Raw genomic sequence first — 14258 nt, forward strand, 5'->3', positions numbered from 1 at the left:
CAGCAAGGCTGTCCACAACCAAAGCAGACCAGGGAGCTGAGAGGAAAAGCAGGACGCAGAGGGATATATAACTCATATGTTATCCCAGGGGTCCCTGCCTCCTGAGTTCTAGACCATCCCAGTTAGCATCACCAGTGGGGAGAAGAGCATTGAGAAATGAATGTGTGAGGGACATTTCAAAATCAAGCTGTAACAGCTCTGAATTGATATCAACTGGCAATTCATTTGCAGGTGGTGACAAGGCACTAGGTGCTTGACCTTTGTCAGCTCAGTCATTCCTTTGAAAGTCCCTGAAGATGGGACTACTCTCATTATTTTAAAGGGAAGACATTAAAGACCCAAGAAAGTAACCAGACCACACTCTTGACACTGACCCACACCCCTCTTTCCATGCCAGGGCTCCAGTATGACGGCCTGCTTTCTCAGGATTCCAGTACCAGGCCCCCAGTGAGAATGAGAGCTATTGGTTCCAAGTTCCAAGTCAAAGTCGGGCATCAAACAGAAATGTGCCCCCTCGGGGCTGGGCAAAGCTGCTGGCCCTGGTGCTATTCTGTCATCACGGGGAACTCAATTTTGAATATGAAGGGTACTGTGTCTTCCTGCTTTAGAAGTGGGAAGAAGCGAGAAGAATCAGGAAGAAGCTGTAGGAGGAACCGCTGGCACACTCCTGCAGGACCGGAAGTTGAGTTTCAACAAGCAAGGAACCAAGTAAGAGATAGGCAGACACGAGGGTGGTCCTGGCACTTAGGATTTCCACGCTGCCCTTCCCTCACTAAACCCTGAATCTTCTGTGCTTTCCTCAGTCTTCCTTGCCCACTCACCTATAGCAGCTGGCAGGGAAGGGTGCCTATACCGAGCTAGCGTGAGCCCCTGAGACCACTAGTTAGATTTTTTTTTTTTTTTTTTTTTTTTTTAGTTTCAACAAAAGTGGACTCTGGTGTTACACAGAGCCTGTTTTTTTGTGTTTGACACGATCCTGACGGACAAAATAGGAGAACTAGATGGCCTGCTGTCTACAACAGCCCTGGTTAAAGACAACACAGACCCGCCATAGCACACGATGCTGTATGGTTTCTAAAACCCAGACAAGGGTGACCTGCCACGCCCGGGGAGGGATTTTATAACTAGAACCACTGTTTTCAGTTCCGAATGACCAATAAAAGAGGCTGATTGAGCAATTAAAACAGCAATTAACTCGGTCAACAGTTTAAACGTTTCAACTCAGGCCCCTGCCCTGTACCCACACCCTATGAAGAAGTGAGTTTAAAAAAAAAAAAATCACAAAAGCCTCACTGGAGTAACAATTGCCTATTTTAACGTTGGCAACTTAAACTGACAATTATGTTGTTAATTGATAGTTATTTCACTGAGTCCGCAGTCTTGTAGATTGTTCAGATTAGCGATGTTGTTTTTGCATTGTGATTAAACCTCTGGGTAGCAGCCTAAGGCTCTTGTATTCTATTATGGAGACATTCTAACAGAGAAGAGGAAAGGGCCAGCCCTACTTAAAGACACAGTTGACTTAAAAGAAGCTGGGAATTACAAAAGTCCTGCTAAAAGGCGGTCTTTAGCAGAACGTGATATCAATGAGATGCAATGGCAGTTAAGGAAACTTCCCTCTGCATAAGTAAGATATTATTTAGGTGAGTGACAGCCAGTGGCAAGGCTACTGCGAGTGCCAAGGGAATGCTATTCCTCCAGACCGTGAGGCCAGCAGAAACCCAGTTTTGTTCCTGAAACTTTCACAGAACTCAAGACAGGTAGTAAAAGTAAGAATGAAGAGGGCTTCTTTTTAGGTTGTTTGTGGAGCTGAGAATCAAACCTAGAACCTTGTATGCACTCAGCAGTCAACACACACTTTAAGCTACACCTCCGGTCAGATGCTACATCTTCTGTTCTCATTACATTTAATTTATTTACTTGAGGAGGGGACAGGTATGCCAACCATAGTATCTGCACGGAAATGAGAAGAATGGGTTTTCCTCAGACCATCTGGGTCCTGGTTAACCCTCAGGATTAACTCAAGACATCAGGATCGGTGTAAGTTCCTCTACCTGCTGGGCCATCTTGCTACAGTTTGAAAGGAGAGGAGAAGAGAGGGAGAGGAAGAAGAAGAGGGGAAGGGAGAGGGAGAGGGAGTGGGGGAGGAGAGGAGATGACAGGACAGAAGGGGAGGGGAGGAGAGAGGGGCAGGAGGATCACAAGTTCCCTGTCCGCTTAAGCTATACATTGAAACATATCCCATATCCTGCATACCAGATAGTTACATTAGATTCAGAACAGTAGCAAAATCTCAGTCATGAAGTAGCAATGACATAATTTCATGGCTGGGGTCACCACCCCATGAGGAACTGTACTAAAGGGTTGCAGCGTTAGGAAGGCTGAGTCTCCTAGACTCATTCAGGTGATCCTCCAGCCTCAGCCTCCTGAGTAGCTGGAACTACAGGGAGGCTGCTCCTTGCTTTCAAAACTTCTGAAAGCAAATTGGGCTTCCAAGTTTTTGTACTATGGAGAAGCCTGAAGCTGCAGTCACTTGTTAGTGCTGGACAGTACTGGAGAATGATCTGGGCATCTACAGGCAACATCAAAAGAGCCTGACTGGACCCTAGGTGGACTAGCCACAAGGTGACAGCTGCCCAAATCGTAGGCGCAGGGTCTTGCTGGAAGGAAACTCGGTGACTAGGGAGAATTGTGGTTGTAAGAAGAATGTGGACCGGGGCTGGGGATTTAGCTCAGTGGTAGAGTGCTTACCTAGGAAGCGCAAGGCCCTGGGTTCGGTCCCCAGCTCCGAAAAAAAGAACCAAAAAAAAAAAAAAGAAGAAGAAGAATGTGGACCTTTAGGCTTCTGATGATTTCTACAGCTTCATCTCTTAACTCAACAAGCCTGGGGGGTGGGGATATGGCTTGATGAGCTCATACTGGTCTTGCAGAGGACCCGGACCCAGTTCCCAGCACATACATCAGGCCATTCTCAACTACCCGTAACTCCAGCTGCAAGGGGATCCAGCACGCCTTCTCCTTGAATCTGTGGGCACCAGCACTCACACGCATGCTCCCACATGCATACCATGATGCATACAGCTAAAAATAAAATAAATCTTTAATTTTTTTAAATTTAAAATTGTTAATTAAGTAACAATAATGGTGAGATTGGAGCAATGTTATTTTTCATGTGAACTGTCCCTTTTGATTTGGGGACAAGATTTTCCTTGGTAGTCCACATTGGCCACAAACTCCCTACACATTCCTAGGCTTGCCTCAAACTCTCAGCACTCCTCCTGCCTCAGCTTCTTTTTTTTTTTTTTTATTTTTTTATTTTATTTTTTTTTTTTTGGTTCTTTTTTTCGGAGCTGGGGACCGAACCCAGCTGCCTCAGCTTCTTAAGTGCCGTAATTATGACACGAGTAACCTATGGCATCTAATGTTACATTGGCTCTCATCTCCGGTCCTCCCCAGTGTCCTTCCTTCTGCCTTCAGCCAGCAGAGTTCACTCCTGACTCCCTGTGTGGTGCACTGGACGCTGTGGCTTGAACCTCACAGAATGACCTCCGACCCTGCTGCCACAAGGATCCTGTTTTCTGCTCAGAGAGCCACCTCTCAGCCACACTCTTGCTTGTGGTTTGGGTGGGACACTCACCACCTCTAAGGCTCTAAGGAGAGCAGGCCCCTCGGGTCTATGCATTTAGGTGATTCTGTCTCTAGTTACAGAGAATGAATCAGGGCTGAGCACAACCCAATTAATCAAGTAAGAACGTACCTCGGAACTTTCTCTGGAGATCCTTGAGAAGGAAAAAGGAGAATCCTTTCTTCAGCGTTAGTTAGGTGAAGGCAATGTAAGTTTAGAGAGAGCAGCTGGACCACCATGGAGAGAAAGGCAGGTAACTGCATGGAGTGCCACAGAGGCTCTAAGAGTGCCTGTGCTAGCATTTGGTAAACATATGCTAAGGTTGAAAAAATATGAACTAAACCATAGGCAAAAAAGAGTCAGGCACCTCACTATCAAAGAAGAGTCTAAATAGGGAAAGATGAAGGACAGAAGGAACTGTGATGGCTGAGATTAAAATGGAGGGTCCCTGGTAATAGCGACAGATTGTGTGTGTGTGTGTGTGTGTGTGTGTGTGTGTGTGTGTGTGTGTGTGTGTGTGAGAGAGAGAGAGAGAGAGAGAGAGAGAGAGAGAGAACACCCCAGTAGCAACAAGCACTCTTGCATCCAGATCCTCGTTCTACATAACCCATTCTTAGGTAAAGGGGAGCCGGCTCCTTAAAGAAGGAAACATTTCTAAGAAGTGGGTGGAGAGACCATCAGAAGAATCTGAAGTAACTCGAGCTGCTACGCAGGAAAAGTGGGGGAGAAAGGATAAAAGCACAAAGATGGGTTTAAAAGAGCCTACAACCACACCACCCATCGATTAGAAGGATCCAAACAAATGGAACCAACAGCACCAAAATAAACACTGGGTTATAATTATATAATGTAATTATGTAATATAAATATATAACATACATTTATAATATGTAATTATATTATAATTATAATTGACTGTGATGATGTCACTGAAACTTGTAAGTAATGAATAAAGAAATCACTGGCAAACCAACTCCCCCAAGACCTCCTTTCCCTTGAGTTGGTGGGTAGCGGGTAAACTCCATTCCTCCCTACCCCATAGGATACCTCGGCTTCTCTGAGGCCTCCTACCCCACTCCATCAGATAGGCTCTGTTCCTTCCCACCCTGTAAGCCGTCCATCTCTTCTGTGATATCACTCCTCTGAGTCAGGGGGTAAGCATCTCTCCACCTTGTACCACAGGCCTCAGAGATCCTCCAGGATCCTTCCTTGAGGTACTACCAGACCTCCCAGCTTCTCCCTCTAGGATCCCAGGCAGGCCATGTCTTTCCTGTCCCTAAGGGCCTCCTGAGGACACATAAAGCTTCCCAAGATCTCCTAGACCCAATCACCAAGTAATCAGAATTTACACATGGTAGATGAGACAGATATGAAGAACTGCTTCAGAAGATAGAGGACCGGCAAGAGGAATGACGAGACTTGGATAATGTCTGTTTGCACAGTCCATAGTAGACTCACGACAACAGACTAGTGATAGAACCCTCAGCCTTAAACCAGTCCTGGAGTGGGTCAGTCTGGTGCTGCTATGTATTCAAATGCTAAGTACTGACCCCACCATCTGGTTGCCCCCAACAAGCAGATCTTCACATACACCAAGTGATGCTATGTAACTTTGCTCTCTAGTTTAACTGGCCAATAAAAGGCAAGAGCCTGCGATTGGTCAATAGAGAAAGGAACAGAGACAGGTGGGGCTTGAGAATCGAGCGAGGACCAAAGGAAAGAAGAGAGAAGGATGAGGAGAAAGGAGCAACCCGCCATGAGAAGGCGTGCACCATGAGCGCAGGGCCAGGGGAGACAGCAAGTAACAAGGGACATTGTGCTGGGAAATAAGTTAGAATAGCTGCAACCCCCTCCCCCAGCCTGGGTTTACGGTTTGTAAACGGCTTGCTGGGCGTTTTTTATTCGGGCTAGCAAGAACGTTGAATTCCTGTTACACCACTCCTCAAAAGAAAAGGTCTCAACCTCTTACAACTTAATCTTCTCTTAAACACCGTAGGTGCCTGTGCCGAAAGAAGGTACAATTCACAAAGTCCTAAGACGAAGCCAAGTATGTCAGCCCTTATCAACCCAGCAGTCAGGAGGCAGGTCTCTGTGGTTCCCAGCCCAGCCAAAGCTACACAGTGAGAGAGCGTGAGAGCGAGAGCGAGAGCGAGAGCGAGAGCGAGAGCGAGAGCGAACACGAACTTCATATAGACAAGTCCCAGTGTAGAAATAAAAGCAATATGAAAAAAATTACACAATGATAAACATACCAAGAAAGAAAACACAGAAAAAAATGCCATTCACAATAGCCTCAAAATCATTTATATATAAGATATATCAGAATAAATCTGTTAGTAGGGTTCTCTAAAGAAATAGAACTGATAGAATATACATATTCAAATGGGATTTATTACATTGGCTTACAGTGTGTGATCCTGGTAGTCCAACAGTGGTTATCTCTCACTGGAGAGGCCAAGAATCCAGTATTTGTTCAGTCCAGGTTGGCTGTCTCAACGATGTCAATCTGACACTGTAAGCTTGAGAGCTTCTGGTCTTCTGCATGGGAATTCTGAAGAAGTTGGTTCTAACCGTGAAGGAATACCACAGCAACAGGATAGATGAGCTTGCCAGCAAGATTGATGACAAGCAGGCAAAAAAAGCATCATTTCCCTCTTCCATGTCCTTTTATATGGGTTACCACAGGAAGGGGTCATCCACATTTAGGCTGGGTCATCCTACTTCAAATAATCCGATGAAGAAAATGTCTTGCACATGGGAGTGCCCAGCAGCGGTGTTTTACTTGATTCCAGATGCAGTTCAGTTGATAGCCAAGAGGAGTGTGGTGGCTTGCATAGGCATGGCCTCCATAGAATCATGTGTTGGAGTAGGTGGCCTTGTTGGAGGAAGTGTGTCACTGTGTGGGCCGGCTTTGAGGGTTCCTCGTGCTCAAGCTCCAGCCATTGTGGAAGAGTCAGTCCTCTCCTGGCTGCCTTCAGATTAGGATGTAGAACTCTTGACTTCTCCAGCCCCATGTCTGCCTGTATGTTGCCATTCTTTTCACCATGACGATAATGGACTGAACCTCTGAACCTGTAAGGTAGCCCCAATTAAATGTTGTCCTTATAAGAGTTGCCTTGGTCATGGTGTCTCTTCACAGCAGTAATAAAACCCTAAGACACATGTTCATTGCTGTTCTATTCATAATATCTAAGACATAGAAACAACCTAGACATATACCACTGGATGAGTGCGTAATGAAAATGTGGTACCTATACACAACAATAGAATTCAATGTTAAGAGAAAATAAAATTATTAAACTTGCAAGTGACTGGATGGAGCTGGCAATATCATTCTGAGTGAGGTGACCCAGACCCAGAAAGACAGACATCTTGCATTTTTCTCTCATATCTTTGAATAATTAGACATGTGTGTTTGAATTGGAGTACTCATCAATGTCTGTAACGTAGTAAGAGGCAGCATCTCAGTGGGAGTGGAACACAATGTGGGTGGTATGAGAGGGGAAAGCTAAAAATAACACAAGAAAGACTAAATGGAGTGTGGGGGCGGGGTTAGGCAGGCAGGGTAGAAGAGGATTATGGGGAGAGATAACTAACCCTAATAAACTCTGAACAAGTCGTATATAAACTCACCACTGTAGAAGCTACAGAAAATACATATAGAAAAGGAATTTAAGTGGAGTTACCCTATAACAAGGGGCCAATGCCTTAACCAGACACTGCGGGCTATCAAATAAAAAGCTCAATGCCAGGCATTTGCTACCTTCTTTCTAGTTGTCGGTGATCAGGGTCTCATTAGGCTCTCCCCAAAATTACAGGTTACTGGGTAGTGCTCTTGATGGCAAAACCACATAGCTGATGACACCCCATATTCCGGTTACAGGGCATGGAGAAAACAAGCTCGTACTGAACTGAAAGCTTCATCCTGACCCCTATTTCTCACAGAGCTGGAAAGTTCTATGCACGCTACCCAGACAGAAAGGCAAAGAGCTGTGCTCCCCAGTTGTCGAAGACTCCAGGCCACAGTAACCACTGGCCTGGCAAGACAGGCTCACAATACTGGCACTACCTTACGGAATCACCAATCACTTTCTAATTAGATTTGAGGCCTGCCCTACAAGGCAAAACTCATGCCTAGTATTGTTAACCTGGGAAAAAAAAAGAGAAAAAAAAAAACAAAAAACAAAAAACCCGTGGCTGGCTAGACCATAGGCCTGGCAGAGAACCTAATAATTTTATTCTGTTAAATGGACATAGTAATGAAACCCTGCTAAGTTTTTATCTTTGTGTCCACAGATTAATGCGACTCTCAGCCCTCATCACACTAGCTTCTTTTTTGCAGAAAATGGGGATTAATACAGAAACACACAGGGTCAACATGGAGAGGATAAGAGGCTACAGAAGGCTCATCTTTAAATAAAACATTCATATCACTCTCAACTCCTCCCAGCTCAAGGATCATCATAGGAGAGAGGAGCGGAAAGACTGTTAAAGCCAGCCTTAGTGGATGTCTGCCGTGAAAACAGTTGCTGGACCCGACAGTGCCGCTGTGTACGAGCAGCGAGCAGCCGTAGCTACGCCTGCAAGACCTTTCCAAGATCAAGCCAAACAAAATCCCAGCATGGGTGGGTGAGGGGCTCCTAGGCTTCCACCTCTAGCAGAGGAGCTATTTATTGACAATTTATGGCTTTGGGGAAAGGAAGAGTCATTTTTCAAATACAAAAAATAAACCAACCTCTTTTTTGCGCCTTTGCGATTTTTTTTTTTTTTTTTTTTTTTAAAGAAGTGCAAGGTCATTGTCAGGTACGCTAACATGCATTCTGGAATACATAAGATCCTGACTCCAAAAAAAAGTTCTTCCATGGCATCCCTACACTGAAATAATTTTTAATCCTTCTTCGCCGCGGATGATCGAGAATGCATTGATATTTGCTGGTTGCATAATCCTCCATTTGAAGACACGTGACGGGAGAACTTGTAGCCTCCACTTAACTGTGTCTGCCAGACTACCATCACCCTCCTGACACTTGGAGGTGGCAAAGGATAGAAGGCACAAGCAGCATGGAGCTTTCCTCATGTGTGGATTTAACTCAGGCAAACGCAAGGCCCTGGGTTCCGTCCTCAGCTCCAAGGAGCAGGGGACTTGAAAAGAAAGCTCCTGGTGCAGACTGATGCGTCACGTGTCACGTCACGTGGGGTGCCTGAAAGGAATGTATCATGGCAGAAGGAATCCTAGGAGAATCCTCACTGAAAATCCCCCAAAGTCGGCCCTGTCTCTCCCCTTTTCTGCCACATATAGAGTCAAAATTGGGCAAATCACCGTGACCTCCTCTCTACCACTCTATGAACAGTAGCAATTTTGCAGGGCCAATTCTAACATCTTGCCTAAGAGAAGGCAGCATTCGTATGTTCTCTTTAGAGCGGTGCAGACACGTTCATGCTCCTGTTAGCGCACTGGCAGACAGAGAAAAGCCTACCAAGCAGAGAAAAGATGTCTCCTGATGAAGGGAAACAACTCATTTTACCTCTGTCTTTGCTGCAACTTTCTCCCTAGCTCAGAATCAGAACTGAGGCTCCCTTCGGTCTGGTGAGCGTCCCTCAGGACTGCTGCTGCCTCCACAAAGCACCATATGCTCTCAGCAGCAACCCAAAGTCATTCAGAAAGAAAGCTCGAGACGGAAGGAAACCCTCGCCTCCTTGGTGCCAAGAGTTTTGGGCCTCTGAATTTACACAGATGTTCACAAAATATCTGCCTTGGATTAAGTGTCACCCATCTCCTAGTGACCTGATGCCAACATGTTTCCTTGTTAGGACAACACATTAACAGTCCATCTTAGTTACCGTTCTGAGGCTGTAAAGAGACATCATGACCAAGGCAACTCTTACAAAGATGTGTTTAATTGGGAGCTTGCTTACAGTTTCAGAGCTAGACCATTATCACCATGGTGGAGAACAATAGCCGAGAGCTTTACATTCTGATCCAAAGGCAGCAGGCAGAAAAAGACAGGCCTGAATGGGCTTTTGAAACCTCAAAGCCCACCCCCAGTAACACACTTCCTCCAATAAGGCCTCACCTTCCCAACAAGGCCACACCTCCTCATCCTTCTAATCCTTCTCAAACAGTTCCACTTGCTGGTGACTTAGAATTTAGTTATACGGGGTTGGGGATTTAGCTCAGTGGTAGAGCGCTTGCCTAGGAAGCACAAGGTCCTGGGTTCGGTCCCCAGCTCCGGAAAAAAAAAAAGAACCAAAGAATTCAGATATACTAGTTTCTAGGGGCCATTCCCATTCAAACCACCGCATAACTCGTTCCTCAATCATACAACAAGTACTTATTGACAGCCTCCTGTGCCAAAACAGGTACCAAGACAGCCTGAGAAAATAGTATTAAATAAAATAAACATGCAAGCTTTTCTGACAGCATTACCTCTATCCATCAAACTATTTTATTTTTTTGTCTGATCAGGTACCTCTAAAATTTCAGGATGGCCTTGAACTCTGTGACACCATGCTTGCCTAGAATATGAACAACTCTTACTTCAGCAGCCAGAGTGTCATCAGCAAGTCTCCCACCCACCCAGGAAGCCGCCTATGGAGCCTGATCTGGTTTCAGCAGTCCCTGTTCGAGCCCTTAGCACCTTTCGCACTAAAACGGAATTTCTGGTTCCCAGGAACTCAGCAGTGCAATGTTATTTTATACGTCTCAAAATCTGTGTCATTCTCATGTCAGATGTAATGGACTATATAAAATATAAAATAATATAGTGTTTTAATTCTTAAGCTCTACTGAAAGGAAGGAAAAATGCATATTCAGTGAACAGAATCTGGAAGGGAAAACTGGCATTGTTTTAGTGGTGGTGCATTCTCATAATTTCAGTTCTTAGGGAGAACTGCAGCAGCTGAAGCCCAGCCTGGGATTCATAATGACTCCCGGGTCAACTTGGGTATAATGTTAGACGCTGGAGGGTGTGGGAAGAGGAAAGGGTTTACAGAGAAAGGGTGGGAGAGAGTTGAAGGAGAGAGGGAGATAAAGGGGAAGAGAGAAGGGAGGGAGGGAGGCACACACACACACACACACACACACACACACACACACACACACGGGGGCGGGGGGAATCTGAATAGTCTAAACTTGTAAAGTACAGTCTGTAAAGTCTTTATTACTCCTGATTTAGGGCTATGAATTCGGTCTACATCATTATAATCCACAGTCATAATTTGTTCATAAGATACTTCCCAGGAGGGTTTCCATAAGAAACCCAGAAGGGAATGGGATGACAGATAATGAGGAAAGCAGACTGGCTCTGGCAAGATCTTGATAGACGGTGCCTTAGCTTCCTTAGGAAAGTCTCTCCACTGCCTCTTCATCGGCTTACACCGACAGTGCTGCTGGGCAAAGGCCTGGTCTCTCCCAGCCAACCAATAGCTCAGGTTCTATCCTCATGGCTCACTCAGTTCTTCCTTCCTATGTCCTCTTACACATTCCTGGGCTACTAGCTAGGAATGATTTGGGTACGTGGACCCCATCACTGAGAATTGAGACTGTTAAGGGACTAGATCCCATGTTTAAAACTTGAATTGAAAACCAGGCCTATAAATCACAGCTAAAGGTACAAAACCCAGTGAAACTAGAGGGAGAGAAAACCACCAGCCTGGCAAGAAAACCCCAATGTGCCCTGTCCTCTCAGAAATACGGAGAGTTGAGTGAGATCACCATTAACTCAGAAACTCTTTTCTACATACCTCCCTCCTGCAATAGTCCTGCCCTCAGGTCCCATACCCACCAGCCACCCGTGCTCTTGACAAAGAAGAGAGAAACATTTTTTTCCAGGGCAGTGAATCATCAGCTAAGTAATAACCAACAGCAAAGGCCATTTGCACATCTCCAGATAGAGCTGATTTTTGACAAGACACAATAAAAATAAGTTACTTTATAACTACCCATTTCACAGAATAATTCAAAAGTAGATACGTTTAGTATTTACTGTTCATAACCTCTTTCAATGCTGAAGAACAGCTTTAGTTCTTTTCTTGTTTTTTATTATTTTATTTTTCATTACTTTTATTTAGCTTTAGCTGTTTTGAAGCAGATGGGGGAAAAAGAGGGGGAGGCTGGAGAGATGCTCAGCAGTTAAGAGCCATGAGGATAGAACCTGAGCTATTGGTTGGCTGGGAGAGACTGCTCTTCCAAAGGACCAAGGTTCAAACCCCAGTGCCCACATGGCAGCTCACCACAGTCTGTAATCCCAGTTCCAGGAGTTCTGACACCTTCATACAGACATACATGGAAGCACAACACCAATGTGAATTAAAACGACAAAACCAATCAGCGCGTACTTGTAACAACAACAGAGAGAGAGAGAGAGACTGATGTTGTAGTAAGTCATCATAAAGACTATCGTAAAAGACAGCTTGCCTAAAAACATGGAGGCAATGACTTATGGAAATTGTCAGGGACGTAGCAATTTGGTAGTTGGAAAATAATTTAGGCAGCAAGTGATGTGGTCCACTTACCCAAACCATAGAGAAAGTGTAATTAGAAGGGGCAATGGAAACTATTGTGGGTTTCACAAAGAAAAGAAAAAGTGGGTAGGGCCTTTTGCATACCGTAATCTTCTCCTGTTACAGATGTCGGCATGGAAGCAGGAGTACCAGGGGCGTGAAAGGAGCCAGATCTGTCCAGACTCCTCCTGACCACCTGCGATGTGATCCTCACAAAGGTGGTGATAAGTCTAGAACGGGGCTGGGATTTTTTTTTTCTTTTTTAGGTTTATTTATTTTATGTATGTGAGTACACTGTCGCTGTCTTCAGACACACCAGAAGAGGGCATCGGATCCCCGTTACAGATGGTTGTGAGTCACCACGTGGTTGCTGGGAATTGAACTCAGGACCTCTGGAAGAGCAGTCAGTACTCTTAACCACTGAGCCATCTCTCCAGCCCAAGGCTGGGAAATTTTGATATTTCATCCCCTTTGATAAAAATTGGATTAACATGCAAATACTAAAGAGACTTCCATTAACATAAAGAGACAAATTACTGTTCAGACAAAACCTGAATCTGCTATGGTTACATCACTACAAAAATGCCATAGGACATACATAATGTGCTGGGGAAATCTAAATCTCATTACTGTCATTTATTCTACCCAGAATTTATAAACCTCAAATTTTACCTGAGACTTTCCAACTAACCCAAGAGTATATATAATCTTGGTCTTGAAAAAAAACTTTTAAATCATTGTAACTTAGTTGAATTTAAGTGACACCATCAGTGTTATTTTCAAGAGAAAGTTTTGTTTCACAACCCCTTGCCCCCTTGCCTAAGTTCGGGCTCACCAAAGGAAGGTAACTGATGAATGAGATCCACAAGGGTCCTTGGCTGCCTTCATGCAAGCCAAAAGCTAGAGGCAGGATGAGCATCACACCTCCTGGTCCAGCTGAGCAAGCCCAAGAACCAGCTGCTTAGGTAGACATACAGAAAGCTCTTTGCTTTGAGCGAAGCCTGGAGAGTACCATCTATTCCTGGTGCTGCCTCAGATGGGAACTGACACCAGATCCACTCTAACCTCTCCTCTGCTCTGTGAAGCGCAGCACATTCACTTCTTGCCAAAGGACACATTGCTGACTAGGGCTTCCTGTCTCCTCATGGTAAGAGAAACAGGTCAAAAGAATACAGTGTAGGCACAGATGGTGCCTTGCCCACTGTACATCTAAGAATCCAGAGGAATGTTTTTTCATTTAAAATCAAGAGCACAGCTGGGGGGTGGGGGGTAGGGTGTTCATGTCTTTAATCTCAGTACTTGGGAGGCAGAGGCAGGTGGATCTCTGAATTCAAGGCCAGCCTGGTCTACAGAGTGAGTTCCAGGACAGCAAGAGCTACACAGAGAAACCTTGTCTTGGGGGTGGGGGTAATCCAAGAGCACAACAGAACCAGCAATTCTACTCCTAAGTGTATTTCCAAGATGTTGAAACAGGAATTCAAATAAATACTTGTATAAAATACGATGTTTATTTAATATATAGTAAATATATAAATAGATATACATAGCAGCCATACTCACAATGACAAAAAGATGGAAACGACCCAAATGTCCAGCAATTGGTGAATGATAAACAAAAAATAGTAATTATAATTTGAGTATGAAACTCCTCTACATGTCATGTTTTGTTCTCCACTTCTGCCCCCAGGACAGTCTTGGCTATCCTTGAACTCTCTTGGTAGACCAGGCTAGCCTCGAACTCATAGAGATCCACTTGCCCGTCTTCTGAGTGCTGGGATTAAAGGTGTGCGCTACCACTGCCCTGGTAGACTCACGTTTTGAATGTGTAGTCATCAGTTGGTAGTGCTGTTCTGGAAGCTGTGGAAACTTCAGGAGAGCATCTTAACTGGAAGTAGGTCACTTCCATGGGGAGAAAAGCCTCCTGATCCGGACACCCTACATGACAGAAGGACTCAAAGGTTTAAGTGGTTTGTAGTTTAGTGACAAGAGGCCACTGTTGACTTCGATAGCATTTCCAATGGAATACAGAGCAAAAACCAGAAGGTATAGTGAACTGTTATGACTGTAAGTAGAGTGTTGGTAATTTTCAAAAGCTGGTCATGAGGCTAAGACATGGATGATAACATCACAA

This window comes from Rattus norvegicus, chromosome 3, assembly GCF_021556685.1.
Source record: "Rattus norvegicus strain SHRSP/BbbUtx chromosome 3, alternate assembly SHRSP_T2T, whole genome shotgun sequence".
In the NCBI taxonomy this organism is placed as follows: Eukaryota; Metazoa; Chordata; class Mammalia; order Rodentia; family Muridae; genus Rattus; species Rattus norvegicus.